An 18,539-nucleotide genomic window follows, 5' to 3' on the forward strand; every position below is an offset into this window, starting at 1 on the left:
GATTATAGTTTCCATAAGAGAGAAGAATTGACCTAATGAAGGAGAATTAAAAATTGAAGTATCTTAACAACATCTTAGCTGGGCAATGTTTGTACATGCTTTTAATGCCAGCATTCAGAAGACAGAGGCAGGCAGATCTCTGTGAATTCAAGGCCAGCTTGATCTACAGAGCTAGTTTTCTAGGACAGACAAGCTGTACAAAGAAACCCTATCATGACAGGGAAAAAAAATGTGTAGGAGGAAGAGAAGGAGAACTCTTTGGCTAAGAAATAAAACAACGTGGAACCGGGAGTGGGTGGTGGCACACGCCTTTAATCCCAGAATTTGGGAGGCATAGGCGGGAGGCATAGGCAGGCGGATTTCTGAGTTCGAGGCCAGCCTGGTCTACAGAGTTCCAGGACAGCCAGGGCTACACAGAGAAACCCTCTGTCTCGGGAAAAAAAAAAAAAAAAAAAAAAGAAATGAAACAGTGTAAAGGTAGTTGTAAACAACTTTCTAGAAGACACATTTATTTTGTCCATTTTTTTTTTTTTTTGAGACTCTCACATGTGAGTATTCCATTTAGACCAAGTTCATCCTTCAGATGCATGTGCTCTCTGAACGCCCCTACTAAATGCATGGCCTTTTCTTGTTATTGTCACGTCATTCATATGTGTATAATATAGTCTACTGAGTCAATTCAGTGTTTCTTAGTCAGTTCAGTGTATGCATTTACAGCTGGCTGCTTGGGATAGGATCACTTGTCACAGGCTTGATTGAGAGAAGATTGAGTCTCCCTCTCTCAGCAGCCATTAAATGCCTATTGCTCTTTATCCAGTGACACAGCCCACGTCCACATTGGTGTGTCAGCTGCTATTGTCATTGTTCAGGTCTTGCTTAGGTGACCATTATTTTGAGACTTTGATATACATGAGACAGTGCCTTGCTGTAGATGTCCAGTCCTCTGGCTTACAATTTTTCCACCCTCTCTTCCACAGTGCTCCCTGCCTTAGGAGTAGGGGTTGTATTGGGGATGTCTCAGGTAACATTGGGTACCGACTGGTCACGTGCTTCTTTGATGGGGCCTGAGAGCTAGTACGCTCATCCAGGAAAGCTAGTGAGTTAGTTGTGTTGCTGGGGCTGGGGCTAAGAGTATAGAGATGGCGTGACTGAGTTCAGAGTTATCGAGTTATTTAAACTGAGCTGAGAACCATGGAAAGTGGGAGTGGTGAGAACCCCTCCATAGGCAGTTCTCAGGGTCTCAGCCAGCCATATAGCTGCTCAACTGACATTTTAAGGCAGCGATGGGGGCTGGATTACCTGAAGGCCCACAGTTGGCAACAGGGCCAGAAGTGATTGACAACAGCATGTTTGAACAGTGAGGTCACATTTCCACTGTTGTCCATCCTGGTAAGATGACTCAACCTCAGTGTTTATAATCTGGACCTCAGTGTACACATTCAGGAACCATTCAAATGTCTGTGCCAGAGGACCTGCCCTTTTTCTTAGCAATGGTTTTGATGTAGGTGTCTAGATTTTCTCTTTATTTCTGAAGCTGTCTTGCTGCTTCCTGTGAAATCACTTCCATCCTTCTCCGTTATGTCCCCTCTGCCCTGTCTCAGCCCTGACACTTGCCCTCCATCACTGCCTACTGAAGACACTTACTTGCTCCAGTTCTCAGTGTCACTTTTAAGAATGAATAAATCTGATGTATTAGCTTTTTGCCTGTAAAATATGAAGTCATATTCCCAGTATTCCTTTCCCAGTTCCAAAAACACATCTTTTTTCAAATATACTTTAATTGACTAAAACCCTGAATTCTGTTCCCTGTTGTTCATATTCTGCCTCTGACCACTTTGTTCTTTATGTAGCTGTTTTCCTGCACTAGCCATAGTCTTCATCTGGCCTCGGGATCTTTCTCTCAAAATGTTCTTTAGTTCCTAGTATAATGTTCCGATCCTGAATACTAATGATATTTAGTTAAACCACACTATTGCTAATTTAGAAAAAGTTCCAATTTAGGTTAAATTTATGTTTCTGATATTTTCTTATTAAAGTACTTATGAAAATGATTTTAATAAGTACAATAATTTTTGTAACAATACTAAAGCCCTGAAACTGCTTTTTAATATTGCTTTAATACTAACATGCCCTTATTTCAGTTGCACCTTTAAACCTTTCTGGAGCTCCATTTCTATGTCAGGTGCTACCTTAGGCCTATAGTGAGGATTATAAGTTCATGTGACCTTAAGAAACTCACATTTTTGTTCTAAACATTAATTTGTAAAATACATGTGTTTAATAAATATGTATTGAACTCCAGTTCTATGGTAAGAATTAGATCAAGGCATAGGGATATAGGTATAGTGAGCCAGACAAAAAGGAAAAGGATAAAAAAAAGTCCCTGCCTCCATCTTTACATGGCTTTCCATGTCTCAAGGAGACAGATCACTAACCAGCAGTAAAAATGTAGAATCTGTGTAACTTACCGGAAGAGCAACCCAGACAGATAACAGGTTAGCTTTACTCTTAAAAGACAGGGCAGTAAAAGGGGGTTTCTAGCTAAAGGAAGACCTGGAATTCTTTCAAGCTTATTGGCTCAGCACATAAGTATCTGAACTGTTGAAAATAAACACCCTCCAGCAAACCACAGAAATGAGTATTCTTTTCATATTTAGTATCTTTGGGATTTTTTTCCTTGGACTACACTTACTAATTGTTAGTCAAGGAACTAACTGTCATGCATATGAAAATGCTGGAGTCTATGGTACTTTGGGGCATGCTTTTATGTTGGAGTCACATTAGAACCCAGACATAGTAGCCGTGACTGATGGGCTAGGACATGGGGTTGGATGGAAAAGCACTGCAAATAAGCAGCAAAAGCTACTTGCCCATTTTTCTCCCAGGATATATACACGTTAATCCAATCAATTAAAAATATATATTGACACAAGTTACTGTTTCTCCCAGGCATGCACAGTAGCATACTATTTGTTTCTTAAATCTGCAGTCCAGCAGTTTATATTAGGAAATAAAAATTTTATTGTTTGACATTGAAGTTTGTCTGATTAATAAGCTAATATTACCTCAAATTTCAAACTTTCTTATAAAAAAAAAAAAACCATGAGATTTCATGCACCTCAGAAATAGTATACCAGGTACAAGTCTAGAGGGCACTTGATGTTACCCTTGTAATAAAAGAATTCCAGAGCCTTCTAATGTCTATGTCTATAACTACTTCTTGTTGAATTATTATCCTGAATGTTGCATGTGCTGGCTTGATTGAACATGCAGCCTTCTTTAGGAAATCAATAGGTTCTCCAGTTTTTGGTTTTGGTTTTGTTTTCTCCTGATACTGTGACTGGCTAGCACTGGGACTAAACACAGTTCTTCACTTAAACACAAAGGTATTGTTGCTCTAAAAATTAGCCCCATATTTTATTCTCCAACAACTGTGCCTTTGGTCATTTGTATAAGATGTGGATGGTTCGTGCTAAGTCACAGTGCTCGTTTATCTGAGACTGTAAGATCCTGCCATGGTCCAGCTGCAGATCTAGATGTTGGTGACACTGGTGAGCTCAGCAGAAGCCCTCACCTTCTCCAGTGAGGTTTCCATCCTACTCATTCCTGTAGCCTCCAGCCTGGGGAAAGGCAGACCCTCAAAACAAGCCCAGTCTTTTGAAATTTTTCTACCCAGGAGATGCCATGAGGGTGTGGCCCCAAAGACAATTTCTACTATGTTTTGTGAATGTGAGCATTCCAAGAAATTAAGTTCTTAGCTTAAAATAGGCTTAAACATTATGCATTCCTAAGCTCGTTTACTTTGGTCTCAAGTGTGGAAATGCCTGAAAGCAGCATTTTTATACAGTTTGATGAACATCTTTCAAGGAATCCTCCATGGCTGGCATGGCTTCTGTAGCCCACTAAGCAGCTCCAGGCCACACTGGCCTCAGCAGCCAGCACCACTTCACAGCACTGAAGTTTATACTTCGGGCTAAATGCTTTTCCTTATGACTTTAATCCTCAAAGCAGCTTTTGAGGTAGACACTGCTGTTATGCATATTCTATAAGAAGGTGCTGAAAAGACCTAGCTCGCCCTGCGTTGCAGCAGTGTAAGAAGTGAGGCTGTGATGAGACCTGAGCATTCTGGCTCTGGCTCTACCCACCGCCTCTCACTCCTGTATACTTCTGGGCCTTTTCATGGCTTGACACTACATTCCATTAGATATATAAATACCAGCCTCTTCCCCTCACCACACCTTCTTTTTCATTATGAATTTCCCTCTTACTATAAAGCTGTTCTTAGAAATGTATTTTTATTTTTGGTTGCAATCTCAGAAGGTAAGAGACTTTGAACTCATTTTGATTGGGTCCTATATTCTGTTTACGTAGTTGTTTACTTATTTTCTGTTTCGTTTACCTAGTACTCTTATAATAAGTTTAGCAAATTTAAGTGAAAATTTATCATTGGCTACAAAACTACATTTTTCCGTACCTCAGGAAACAGTGGAATAGCCTTTCTGAAACAGTGAGAGCCTTTGTCTCTGTGAAGAAAATGGATACAACCTCCGCCCTGATCTTTTAGAAGAGATTTCCTAAATTCTCACCAGATGTATTAGAAGGGTACTCTGGGTTGAATCTCCCCAGTTCTCCTGTGTGTGGTTTGCTTTCTGCAATATCATCCCTGGACCACCACTTCTTCCCATGAGCTTATGCTCTCTTCTCCCCTCGTCTAGTCGGCTCTTCTCCATAATCAATAGTTTATAGTGTACAGACTTTGTATGCAACTTATTGACCTACTAGCAAGTTGGCTGCAACTAATGACATTCATTGTAGAATATCCCTTTTGTTCCATAAAGAATAAAGGAAGATGAAGAAAAGCAGATGAGGTACATGGAAATAAATTTGTATAAAGGAAGTTGCATGTCCATGATAACTTAGCATGTTCTTTATGGCCGCAAAATAAAATCAGAAGAGGGTGAGGAAATTGGCCTAATAGATATAGCTGGGACTAGAGAGACTGAAACTTGGTACCAATTATAGGGGTAGCGAATGAAGGTGATAGAGACTAGGAGGCAGGTTTGGGAGAGACTGCTAATGAACTGAAAAGAAAGCACAGTGCATGGTGATTCACTGCCATTGTGAACATGCACAGAAGCAGGGCTAGTTCTGCCGAGAGATAAGGAGGGACTGTGGAAAGCACTAAGGTTAACTGCCACGGAGACGTGGACCAAGTAAATAGTCAGCAGGCTGGAATGGATGGCCTTGTAACCCAAGAAAAGGTTTGTCTTTAGCAATTGCTTTTATAGTCAGAATTGTGTTGGTATATTCTGAGTTACAGTTTTGGCTAAGATCCCCTAGAGATGAGTAAGAAAGTCTAGCCCTAGAGAGAGTAACAGGAAAGTGGAGAAGAACCACAAAGAAGCCTGAAAAACACCCACAGAAAAATATGGCCAATACAAAGTATATATGTGTGTTCTGTGTGTAGCTTTGGCAGTTTTTAAAGATTTTCTGAGAATTACATAGCCAACTTCCTACAAACTATGACCAAACTATATGTATTCCTTAACTATCTGTTGCATTGTCTTATTCCCAAGTCTCAGTTACAACTGCCATCATTAGTGACCCATAGTTAACAAGAACCATCTTTGCCTAAGCATATACAGCCACCATTTCAGGAAAGAAACACTTTGTAAATGAGAGTCTGGAAAAGTTATTTGTTAGTAGGTGACATATGGAGGGCTGGGTGACAGCATGGTTAAAGGTACAATCACTCTAGCAGACAGGATGTTGTTTTCACAGGAAACCTGTTTATTAAATCAGGAGATTATTGTCTTGTATGAGAAAGGGATTGTCGCATGCAACAGTGTTCCTGCTGAAGTGAAAGGTCATACATGTGCTCACGTGTTAGATTTACATTTCACTGCCACACACACTTTTTCCAGTGAAAGAGGTTACATCCTTAGCCTTACACACCACACACACACACACACACACACACACACACACACACAGACACACACACTGGGAGGATTGGGGGAGACAGACATACAAATAGACTTGAGGGTAGGGTTTTAAAGCAAGGAACGTATCCAGACCATGGAGAGGGTGGCTGATAGTAGCCACAGTCCACTTAGGTCCACTTAAGGTCCCCACGCTCAGGAGGAGGAAATGGTGCCCCAGGGTCCCTACTCAATGCACATGTACGAAGAGATCTTAGAACTTACATCTGTAAATTACTGTACACTTAGATGACAGTCTTTGTTTTCTCAGTATATGTATTTGTACAGTATCTCATGTTTGTAAATATATATGATTTATATAAATTAAAAGAGGCATGAGCTCTAAAGTGTTTAAATTACTGTGTGTGTGTGTATGTGTGATTAAAATATACTTTGGAGTTTCCAACTTAAATCATAGCGACTCTTTGACTGTAGTAAATAAATTGGGACACACAGAAGCTTTTAAACACAAATTGTTCTGCCATCTCAGTGTACAGTAATTTACAGATGTGACCTCTAACCACTTTACCTGTCAGATATCGGGCAATTTGGTTGCAAAATGCAGATATATGCCTCAACCTTATTTTTATATCCTGGTTCTTAAGGAGCCCACTAAGCACCAGTTCACAAGCCCTTGCTGTCCCCTTTGTGAGCATGCTGAGGTTTCTCATGGACTACCTAATGTCTCCCTGCATACAGTACGTTCCGTGCAGTCATCCTTTAGTCACAGGCAGTTTAAGCTGTTAAATAGTATCTTGCTTTAAAAGGTAGGCTGATGGAGTTTCTATCTGCTGGTACATCTGGTAAGTTAATATATACAGTCTGTGAGTATCCTGCAGGGACCTGTTTTTACATGCATACCGGGACGTTTATGTAGAAATCAAAGGCCATGAGTCAGAAGAACACAACTCTTGTTTCCAGCGTACTGGAGGCTTAAAAAAATTGGCTTTGAAAAATTGAAAGTCGTGTGGTTTGTTTTTATTGTGGAACCGATCAGGAAGAACAATTTACAGTCATTGCCATTCTTCACAGCTGAATGGAGTAGAGGTGCCCGCCTCGGGAACTGCAGCAGCTGCACCCGTCTCTCTGGGCTCACAAAAACATTGGCTTTTTAATCGAGAACTTTAGATGGCGGGCTACAGTTTGTTTTCATGATGGAAATGGTCAGTTGTGCCTTACCAGACAGCTGTAGTGTAATTAAGAAAAACTGTGTGAAAGTGGATTAAATATAACAGAAAAGACCCTAAAGGGGGGGAATTTCATCTTAAATGTATTCACTTTTTTTCCTTCCATGCATAAAAGTGGAGCTATCAATATAATTTCTACACAGTTTTTTCTGCTCTGCAGTATTATTTAGCTCTAGGAAACATGTGGCACTCTGCTACAGTGTTTGTTTCAAGATGGTTTAACTTCTGAAAGATGTACCTTCAAAATACCATGTATAGTAGGAATTTTACAGTTCTGTTTCTGTCGACTTTAATGTGTTTAAGAATTCAGTGATCTTCTGTAGAACCAAGTTGAGTCAGCTTTTTAGACTCACTTCCTAAGCAGGCAGCAAAGCATTCTGCTTCTTGAGATTCATAACTCTGAAAAGTGAGAGGTTACATTTGTTCCCGATGAATTGGAGCACTGCGATAAGCTAGGGAAGAGGGACTGGCTGCAGGGAACCCTCGAAATCAGGCTGTCAGCTGACTTTGTAAAGCATACCCTTATTTTATGCAGCAGACTTTGGAATAAGAATAGAAATGCCTTAATTTGCATCACAGTCTACAGTAGTGAAATAACTGTCCCAAGGTCGGGGGGAGCTGAATTAGAAAACTGTTGTGTGCACAAATAAGCAAGATTGGGGTTAGGCAGTCATTGTGTGTTTTTATCCTGGTTGCCCAACACTAAAATACAAAGTTTCACCCTTGACAGAATAGAGGTGCCAGCTGTAGGTTTCTTGGAAGATTTTATCATAGGCTGATGATGTTTATGCAGACACGCTCAGACTCCAGTGTAGTTGGGATTTGGGACCCTCAGATGGCGAGAGGATGGGAGATGGTCAGGCTACTGCCACTCTTGAGTCTTTCCCTGCAAGAGGCGTGCTAGGCAGACTTCACAAGAAACTGAGGGTAGTAAAGGAAGAACTGAGCGGCCGCTTCCCTCTCAGCCTCACACTGCTGCTGTCCAGATTCCTGTCCCCTACCACAGATCTCAGGAGAAAACAAAGAATCGGGTCGAGTTATCCTAAATGGCAAGCGATGGCTGCAGCTTGAGAGGTTTGTTTGCTTGTTTGTTTGTTTTCCTGTACGCAAACTGAACCCTGATGTTTACCAAACTCTTCTTCTGCATCTTCGGAGCCTGCAGCTTCAGATGCTGGTGAGGGCATCCCTATGGACACTGCGTCTGCAGAGCACAGGCAATGGCTCAGAAAGGACATGGATGCGTGGAGGACTCAAAGCTATGAAGGAATTGGCTGAGGCACATTTTCAGCTAAGACCTGCAGGGAATGTATAAAGAGAAAGCAATATGATACAGTAAGAGAATTAACTGGAAATTCAAATGAGGAAAAAAATCTAGATTCAAGGCCCTGCTCCTGAACATTCCGGACAAGCCATTCTCTAGGACTCGATTTGTTCACGTGTGAAGTGAAACCTGTTGTACGTAGCAGACAGGTTGTGCTTCTGAAACAACCCTGGGGGAGCAGAAGTAAAACTGCCAGGAGGCACCTTTAGTGCTGTATGCTTAGGAAACCACTTCATTCATTCATTCGCAGCTTTAAGGGGGCAGGGTAAGCAGGCCTGGCAGCCAAAGATAGAGAACACAGCAAGTAGTAAACTTTCCAAGCATAGACCCTTTGTGCAGATTGCAAGGCTCCTCGATAATCCCAGAATGTATACCCAGTGCCTTCGGCCCATCACTTTCTCCCAGTGCTAACCCCGAGCCCTCTCTCCCTGAGCACCGCAGCTCCAGTCTTCTTAATTTGTTTCAGCAGATGACCTCCCTCTCAGTTTTTCCAGAAAAGTTGAGCAAGGCTAGATTGGACTTCCCTGCTCACGTCCCCAAATGTCTCTTCTCTAACTTCCCCTGTTCTTTCTATCTCTCCTTTGTGGGAAATGATGTCAGTTCACCCCGGGTTCTCATTCTGCCTGTGTGCACCTGGCTTCAGCACCTCAGCTTGCCTGTCTTTCGGCCTAAGTTTGCTTTCAGGACAGGGGTCATGAACCTTTAGTGCCACATTTTGCTTCAATTTTGCTGCTAAAATTTTCTGCAGCATGATTTGAACTCTTGCATCAGGACCCCTGCTTAGTGTCCATGCATTGCTGTCTGCCTTCTGTGTGCCTCGTCAAGTTCAGTAACCTTTAGTGTCTTAGTCTCCGTAAGTATGTTGATAGCCTAAACTTCCCATGCTGGAAACTTTTTCCCTCCTTGGCTTCTGTGTCTGTAAACTCCTTGTCCCCTCCAGCTGTCTGTGACAGTCCTCTTAGCTCCTCACAGGATCCTCCCTAGGAATCAGTCCACAGCTCACACAGTGATCACCACTGATGGTGGTAGTACATGTAAAGTCACAGTTCTCGACCTGATTGACATAAGCACAGAGCAGAAAGTGCAGCTCTGCAGTATACTCTTAATTAAAATATTAAAAATATTGAATTAAAAATAATGAAATAGCTATAAAATAATGAAGGAGCTATAATAGAAAAACTGGCTAAATTGGACTTGGTCAGAAATAATAATCTACTTTTCAAAAGAGATTCTTAAACAATGAAAAAATTTTCAGATGGGAAGAAAATATATCTGATACAAAGGTTGTATTCAGAAAATATAGAACTTTCAGAATTTAATAAGGAAAAAGTTCCATTTTAAAAGATTGACAGAAGATTTGAATGACTTGATTAGAATCTGATTTAAAAAGATCAGTGAATTCTAACTCAGAAAACATGTTCAACATCGTCTTATTCAGAAAATGTAAATGAGTGCTATATAAGACACTACTTCATGCACTAGAAGGACTGGGTTACCTTAGCTGATGTTGCAGTGTTCCTGCTAGGATGGGGGAGTGGGGCAGCCTTGTTGAATTTTGGCAGTTTGCTTTCTTTCCTTAACTACTTAGCATTCTATACAGCATCTTTGCCCATCAGGAGTGAAAAGAATGCTCAATTTATTTAAAATTGCAGACAACACAAACCTTTAGTAATGCAAAGCAAAGCAGCTTCTTTAGGGATGAGAGGATTAGATGTAAAGAAGCACATGAGAACTTATTTTAAAGATTTACTTATTTTATGTATATGAATACTCCATCGCCATATATATCTATCTAAACACCAGAAGAGGGATCAGATCCCCTTATAGATAGTTGTGAGCTGCCATGTGGTTGCTGGGAATTGAACTCAGGACCTCTGGAAGAGCAGCCAGTGCTCTTAACCACTGGGCCCTCTTTCTAGCCCCCAAAAATAACTTTACAATATGTTCTGATCACAGATTTCTCTCCCTCAACTCGCCCCAGACCATCCCAACCCACCCAACTCCATGACTCTTTATTTCTCTCCTTAGAAAACAGCCAGACAAACAAAAAGAACCCAAATAAACCAGAATAAAATACAGGAAAAAAAAAGAAAGAAAAAAAAAACCCTAAAGAAACACATTCATACACAAAACCCATAAAAGTGCATTATCTGAACCATAATATATGAAGATGATCAGTAAACAAGCAAAATGACCAAACAAAGCAATATGAGACAAAAGGTCTACAAAATCACCATTGAGTTTGTTTTGTGTTGGCCACTCCTGTGCATGGGGCCTACCTGGAAGTCTGGTTAATATACCAAAGAGACTGCATAGGAGAAATCTTAGTTTTTTTCATTGCAAGAACATGTCAATTTCAGATAGCTTCTTGGTTAGGAATGGGAGCCTGTGTCCACTTTCCTCTATCAGTGCTGGACCCTGTCTGGCTTGATCCTATGTAGACCCTATGCATGATGCTACAGTCTCTGTAGGTCTGTGTGTTATCAGTCCTGTGGTATCTGGAAGACTGTTTTGTAGAAACCATGCATCCCCTCAGGCTCTTAAAATCCTTCCACTTTCTCTGCCATGTAGCTCCCTGGTTAGGAGTAGGGAGGTGGTGGTTGATGAAGACACCTTATTTGGACTGAGACTTCCAAAATATCTCACTCTCTGCTCATTGTCTAGTTGTGTGCCTCTGTGTTAGTTCCCATTCACTACAAAAAGAAGCTTTTTTTCATGATGTCTGAGTGAAACACTAGTCTCTGAGTTCATAAGAACATTTTTAGGAGCCACTTTATTGCTATGTTTCTTTAACAGAATAATATATTATTTGGTTTTCCCCTATTTCCATGGCTTATCCAGTCTCAGGTTCGCCCTAGCAGTGTCAGACATGAGTTTCTTCTCATGAAGTGAGCCTTAAGGCCAATCAGAGGATTGTCAGCTGCTCCCACAATGTTTGTGCCACTGTTACTTAAGCATATCTTTTACACAGGTCACTGTTGCAAGTTGCAGGGTTCATAGCAGGGTTGATGGTCACCTCTCTCCTCTGGGAGTGTGTAGAGTATCTTCCAGTACTTTGGACATGAGTCAGTAGCGGGGAAGGCTCACAAGGAAACCTGGAGAGGTTGTAGGTATATCATTATGTTGATTGTGATGATTGCATATGCACTGTTTATATTTGATACTTGTGCAAGGATACAGTTTATTATACATTGAGCAAATTATAGGATCCTAGCATCTTTCAGCCTATCCTTTTTGTTTACTTAACTTCTAAAGCTATCTTGTAGGTAACAGCATAGATGGTTTTATATAAATGAAACACGTGAGTGTAATTATGTAATTATATATTTTTCTGTCTGGCATTCTCACTGAAAAGTATTGCATTGGTGAGAGTTATCCATACTGTTCTGTGCAGTTATAGCTTAGTATTCTCATTCTTATGTAATATTCTAGAGTATAAATATGTGGCCATGTATATAAGGCCAACATATATGTAAGTACCTGAACTTTTTATTTTTTTATTTTTCAGGTTTTCTATTTCTGGCTTTTGGAAATAGCAGTTTCTTTCCATTTCATTTATAACTAATTATATGAAGATAGTATTTTGTATATAAATTTTGAATTAATCCTTTGGTGAACTCATTAATGACTACAGTTATTTTTCTTCTATAATGCTTTTGGGTTTGAGTCATTTTAATTTTTAAGTTCAGAGAAAAAATTGACATCTGTAATAAAGAAATTGAAAAAATCATCACAGAAATTATTTTTAAAGTAGAAATGTAGAATTCTTATAATTTGAAAATTTTCATTTCTTTTTATCTTAAAATGTTCACATTGTCAGAGCCAAGGTATTTTCTCTAGCCCTATAATTTAAAAAATACTTAAACTATACAATTTAATACAAAATAAAGTTGTAAATATGAATATAATTTGTCACCATTTACTATCTACATTACTCTATTTTTTCCAGTCTCTTAGCTTATAAACACCCCATTTCCTGTTCCTTATCTTCTTTCTCTGCTTGTCTCTAAGAAAGCAGTAGTATGAGGAGAGATGCTTTGACTCTCAGTGAAAACATTAAAGTACACGAAGCAAAGGATGGAATTCTCTCCACGTTTGTTTTCAGATATTATTATTCCCTGTATCTTTCTTCTGGCTCTTTCTAATGATTCATTTCTTTTATCATTTGTTTGTTTGTATGCATATAATATGTAGATGTCCATGAAATATTGTCTTATTTTTATCTTCTCAAAGAAAATGTGTATATATGTTTTAATATACTCTGTTGCATATAAAATAAAAATGAAATTTTCATCAGTTCAATTTACCTTTATATACCTTATATTGATGTTTCCCTTAATATGTAAAACTTTAAAATGTATTATTTCATTATTTCCTCTGTAATTATTTTAAATTGTATGTTCTTTCTTTAAAGGTCGGTTGCTTTAAGTACCTAGAAACTTGAACCACAAATTTAATCAGAAAATAATACTTTAATCCTAGCTAATCCACATTATTGACCTTCTGTGCCTGCAGCAACAACAATAGCTGAATGTCTCCTGTATAATCTCTTGTGTAGACCCACAGACTCACTGGCAAAGGCTGTGCCAGAGATTAACTGCCCTCCTTTGAGATGGTAGTTTGCTGATTTTTAGGAGGAGACTTTAGAGGGTCTCGTTTAATCCTTTCAAAGACAAGCTGTTTGTATCCATCTTGTCTAATTTGTAAAATGAAACTAGGTCAGATCAATTATAGATAGCTGTGTCTTGCTCTGAGTGGCCTTCTTGCCAAGAAGATTATTAAAATACAAATTTTGCTGGTCAAAAAAAAATTACTGTCCCTGCTGAAAATAGAATGGGAATATAATAGCTCGATGGTGCTCTACTTCCATATTATCTTCATAGTATAGAAGACTCAAACAGAGAAACACAACTCAAGTATGTGTGCATACATGCAGACACTTAAAAGCACGTGCACATACATGCACATTTTAAAACATTCTTTGACTTTATGCTTTGTGGAAGAGGTGAGATGTTATAAAGACAAGCACTCATAGTGGGACATGACCCATCTGAGAGGCAACATTCTTGAGAAACAGAGCTGTGCTCAGGCTGGAATATAGAATTGAAGTTGGTGGGGTTAAAAGGACGATAGCTATGAAGCTGAGGGGTGACAGAAATGAGTGAGGATCATATTCTCCTAGACTTGAAAGCTTTGTAGGGTGGGGCTATTGTAGCTGGGGGATGGACAGTAGAGAGAAGATTAAGGTCTGGGCTTAAGAGAACAGGAGAATAGATAGAAGAAAAGGTGATGTGTCTAGGTGAAAGGAGACTGAGACATGGCAATGGCCTGAACCACAGTGGAGTGAGTGAGTTGGAAAGATGAAATTGGAGGCCAAAAATTCCTAGTTTTCCTTAGTGGGTTTTGTGGTATGGGTCTGTGTCTATCAGTGTATCCTAGTTCTGTACCCCGTCTGTGTCTATATCCTGCCTTTTGTTTGAAAATAACTCCAAAGTTAAAGAACCAGCATTGTCTTTATTCCAGTAACCTGTCATTACCTCCAACTACTTAAATATTTTCTTTAAAAAAAGAAAAAGGAAATCAATCAATCAATCAACATTCCAAAAACCGTGTATATAAAGCATCAAAAATAGAAAATTAGCTCCCTCAAAGATTCATTTCTGTTTTCATTTATTGTGTTTGCCAAAGGAGCTAGCAGTGTACCTAGCATAGAAACCTAGGCCTCTGTCCTGTTAGCGTCTCCAGAATCCTGCATACCTAGATTCACCTGTGTCTACTGTTCCCTGAACAGCTTTTGAGGCAGAACGTGTCACTGCCAGCTTCTCTTGGGGTTGCTTTTCTGTTTTCTGTGTGCCTGGGAGAGTGCAGAGGGCTGTGTAGGCTGCTTACTCTCCCTTTGTCTGAAACAGTCCCGCAGTGTTTCCTTGACCTCCAGTGTCTACATATTTTTAAGGTAGTAGGCCAATTGTTATTTAAAATAGACTACAAATTGGGATTTTCTGACAGATTTTTAATTAGCCTTGGGTTCTGACAGAAGTTTTGCTTAGGAACATCGTAGAAGTGAGGTGTTCTCATTGTATTGTGTCAGGCACACAGCTACTATTCATCATGTTTTTGGTGATATCCAACGTCATCATTTCCTTAAACTTATACGGACCAGATTCTCCTTTATAAAGTTCCTTATTCTCTCTTCCTCGTCATTTATTTGTTAGTTTTAGCTGAATTAATCTTGGCTGAATTAACTATTACTGTGATAGCTGTTAAATATATTTTTACTGCTTCTCTTTAAATCATTTGTATTGTACTAGAAGGAAAGGTTTCCTCTGATCACTGATACATTCATTCTTTCACTTATGTACACCAGTATGGTATGTTGATTTCTCGTTTTAATGCATTATAACGATGCTGTTGTTACGTATTAATCTCCCAGATTGGGTCAGCCGAAGGCCTCCAGTCCCTTGCTTGTACTCTCGGTGCACTTTGTTGAGATGAGAGGAGACTGCAGTCTCTCTTTACCCTGTGTGTAGGTGAATGGTGCAAGCTGAGCTCTAGCACCACTTGCTTCCCCCATGCCTCCTCCGCCTCTGCCTCCAACACCCTGCCTTTCTGGTGTGAAACTATTTCGGCAGCAGGATCTGTGTGACAGATCTCTATACAGATAGACAGACTATGCATAGTTTCAGAAATAAAATACTAACTTACTAGTATTATAGGAAAACAGATAATTTGGATAACCAGAAGTAATAGGTTAGCTCCAAATTATTTTTCAAATTTTAAAAATACTGCAGATTAGGAGAAAGCATTTGTAACTTGTTAATGTTTTGAATTTAGTTAAATCAATGGTAAAGTTACAAATACAGTGAGGGCCTAAGGGAAGAATACTTGCAGAGTTCTAGTATCTTGGCCACTTATTATCAAATTCACTGTAACAGTATAGAACCCAGTGGGATCTTTTCTCTCATTTTAATACATAGTAGAGACCTTTCAGTTTTCTTAACACAGTTTCAGAGTGCCCTGTTGGCTTCTTGTCCTTTTTATTCCACCCTTACACACTTCAGGGAGATGTTTCCGGGTCATGCGCAGCTGGGCTCCCGTCCTCCCTTGTTGCAGAAATCCTGGTCAAACCATAGGTGAAGGCTGTGCTTATTGATTTCTCCTTAGCCTTCTGTTTAGCCTCTGCCTTTCACCCATATCAGAGCGCTATTAATAAATGTATTTCCTTTAAGCAGTCATGCTACATTCCCTTCAGCTTCCTTCATCTAAACCATAGTTTCATCAAAATCTTATTTTCCTGTACGCCACATTCCACTTGACCTTGGGAGCCTTTGCTGCAATGCATAAAATATGGGCCTCACTCAGTAAGGGCCTGCCATATCTCCTCTATAGCACTCACTGTATCGACATTGAAGATGTCATAGCAAGTCAAATAAGCATGTTACTGGCCTTGTGGAATTATAGTCCCACAGGAACAGCATTCAGCAAGTATAATGCCTATACCTGAATCTATCTAGATGGTACTGCAGATGCGCGGAGTGACTTAGAGAAGAGTGAGGACACATGGAAACTTGTAAGGGGGCATTGGTTTCTGTTAGGGAATCTAGATGTACTGAGGCTGAGGTCAATGCATAATTGAGTACCTGTTAGTGGATTGTGATTTGGTTTGTGGAACCTTCTAGAAAAAATCTGCTCATTCCTCTTTCTCAGGCTTTCTACTTTGCAAGCAGGCAAAATCCTCAGACAGCTCACATAGCATACCTCTTCACTCTCACTAGGGAATCAATTAGCTCTTAGTTAGCTGTTGCTCTTATATCTTTCTAAAATTTTGATTTTGTGGTGTCTACTGTTCTCAAGTCAAAGTTTCCAAGTCCTTAAAGTAGAATCTGCCAGCAGCCGGTCCCCTGCTTTCTGCCCCATGATTCTTCTTTTGCTTTCCTGCGCTCCTAGAATGGTTTTGGTTTCTAAAGAAACACAGGGAAGCAGCATTAAGGCCTTGGATGTCTTTAATACTGAATCCCCCCTGTTTAACCCCTGAGTTCTATCAGCAGCAGCCTTGTTTCTCTCCTGCTGGCTTCAGGACTGTGGAAAATGTCTTTAGTTCAGAAGTTTCAGTATTTGATTTAAAGATCTGTATTAACACTGGAGTTTTACATAATTTGTAACTGCTTTATCTGTATTTTCAAGTCCCAGCACTTCATAGTTGTAGAGTTCTTGATTTAGGTTACTCAGAAATTTACATTTTTATCATGGCCACTCCTGTGCCTTGCTCCTCATTTTCCTCTCTGTCTCCCCATCCCACTTTGTTTCTTAGTTGGGATTTCAGAGTCCTCTTCCAGTTGTTGAGACTATAGGCTCTGGCCCCAAGCCTGACTCCTTCATGAATTCTTATGGGGGATCAAATGCCTTTTCTTATGTGAGAATCTCTATAATATTGCATATTGTAATGTTCAGGACATTCTGGGGTCACTGCCACCAATCATTATTGTGAGTAGCTCTGCTATGAACTTAAAATTTGAAAAGAAGACACAGAAGGGAAAGGGCTCTAATGAAGAAGCCTGTGAGAGTTGTACTGAGCACTGTTTTCACAGTATTTTATATGTGTTATTCTACCACCACTGTGCATTGTCTCTCCTGTGTTTGGTGAAATGTTCTAGGGAATGAGTCCTATAAAGGAGGGATGGTCTCTCGTTCCATTTCACATGGTGCTCAGCCTACTGCATGGCATATAAGGTATTTACTAAACACCAAAAAGAGCTGGACTTAACTTGAACCTGATTGTAAGTACTGTTGTTTCTACTAAAACTTTCTTTGTGAGCCTTTGGAGGTATCCATAGAGGGTTGACTTTATCTTTTTAGTCTTTGTGTGATTTCTCTGTTGAGTGCATATTTTCTTTTCTTACTCTTTATTTGTTTATTTCTAGTTGGTATACAGTTTGTACTTGGGCTTACAATCCTTCCCGGTAGTTAGAAGGATGAGGCAGAGGAGTGACAAAAAGAGTCTGTTGACAAGACCAGTAATGAAATGCAATGCAAAGACTCCCATGCTGTGTTTCACCCCAGAGAAATGAGCTGAGATGCTATTAGATTAAATGGTGTTTGAAAGTTTTTTGTCTTGTTTTTTGTTTCTTTAAACTAAGGGTATTAATAATTAAGAAATAAAAAGAATAGGGAATAAAGAAGGTAAAAAGAAGGAATAAATTACAAATAAGGGGGAAGCATATGAGAAAGTGGTTTGAAAATTCATAAAGAAAATGTCATTAAAATATACACAAAAATAACGGTCACTAAAGCTTTATCAAGTAAAATAGAACAAAATATTTTTTAAATCTTAAAATTGTTAAATTTTTAAAATAAAAATATGAAATCTAGTAAAATAAAAAAATACCACCAGTTAGTATTTCTTTGTTGCTGGCATGAATGTAGTCTCAGTACCTTCTTTATTGTATCTGTAGCTGTCTCTGCAGGTGGGAAGAAGTCTGCTAGTCTCTGTGTTGTTCAAAATGTCTTCAGTTCTGGGACAGATTCCTGAACAAGGGTCAGCTCTCCTTAGGGGTTTCTCAGTTGTCATATAGGTTTCTCCCCCAGTACCTGCCCTCTCCCCCATTCTCCAGCTACAGCCTCCTCTCTGGCACACAGGATAATTGTACTTCCCAAAGTGGTTTTCAGCATCGAAGGCCGGTGCAGTGTCTGTTATTTTCCTTTGCTTCCAGGTTCTCTTTCCCTTTCTGGTTTTCTGCCACCAACCCTCATTGTTGCTGAGTCTGTCCGTGTGTTTGCCAGGGGCACTCTGCGGCTCAGTCTGTGGAGGGAATAGGGGTCCTGGAGCGTGACGATGCGGCAGTGCTAGATTTTCTGCTCTCCTACCCAGAGACTTGATAAGAGTCTCACTGAGGAACGGTTTCCTTCTTGCCAGACTGGTGTTCTAGTAGCAATAAGGTCCCTTAAGGGGAAGCTGTCTTCTTCTCTTCAGAAGAATGGAATCTGTGTCCTAGGTAAAGACCCAACCTTCTAGCTGGGCTGACTAAGGAGCCGCTGCGCAGGAACTCAGATTTG

The 18,539-nt window shown here is 39.8% G+C and overlaps 1 protein-coding gene across 2 annotated transcripts in view; it reads left to right on the forward strand.

Moving 5' to 3' along the window:
• The window catches only part of Umad1 (UMAP1-MVP12 associated (UMA) domain containing 1), a 169,480-nt gene that overhangs the window by 86,654 nt on the left and 64,287 nt on the right, over positions 1-18,539 (forward strand). The window lies entirely within an intron of this gene.

The sequence above is a fragment of the Mus musculus genome, chromosome 6 (genome assembly GCF_000001635.26).
Source record: "Mus musculus strain C57BL/6J chromosome 6, GRCm38.p6 C57BL/6J".
In the NCBI taxonomy this organism is placed as follows: Eukaryota; Metazoa; Chordata; class Mammalia; order Rodentia; family Muridae; genus Mus; species Mus musculus.